Raw genomic sequence first — 202 nt, 5'->3', positions numbered from 1 at the left:
GCGGCCCGCCGTTCCGGGCCGTTCCAGGCCAGGCTTGCCGCCTCTCCTTGCGGGGCCGGCTGCAGGCCTCTCCAGGTCTGGGCTTGCCGGCTGCCAGGTGGAAAGCCTTGAAGGACTCCGTCGGGCCCGACACCAGGCGCCCGAGAGGCCGGAGGTCCGTGCGCCCCCCCGCGGCCGCGGCCCCGGCGTGGGCCGCCAGCCC

Source organism: Suricata suricatta, chromosome 2 (assembly GCF_006229205.1).
Source record: "Suricata suricatta isolate VVHF042 chromosome 2, meerkat_22Aug2017_6uvM2_HiC, whole genome shotgun sequence".
NCBI classification, from domain to species: domain Eukaryota; kingdom Metazoa; phylum Chordata; class Mammalia; order Carnivora; family Herpestidae; genus Suricata; species Suricata suricatta.
Note: the sequence above shows the minus strand (reverse complement) of the source record.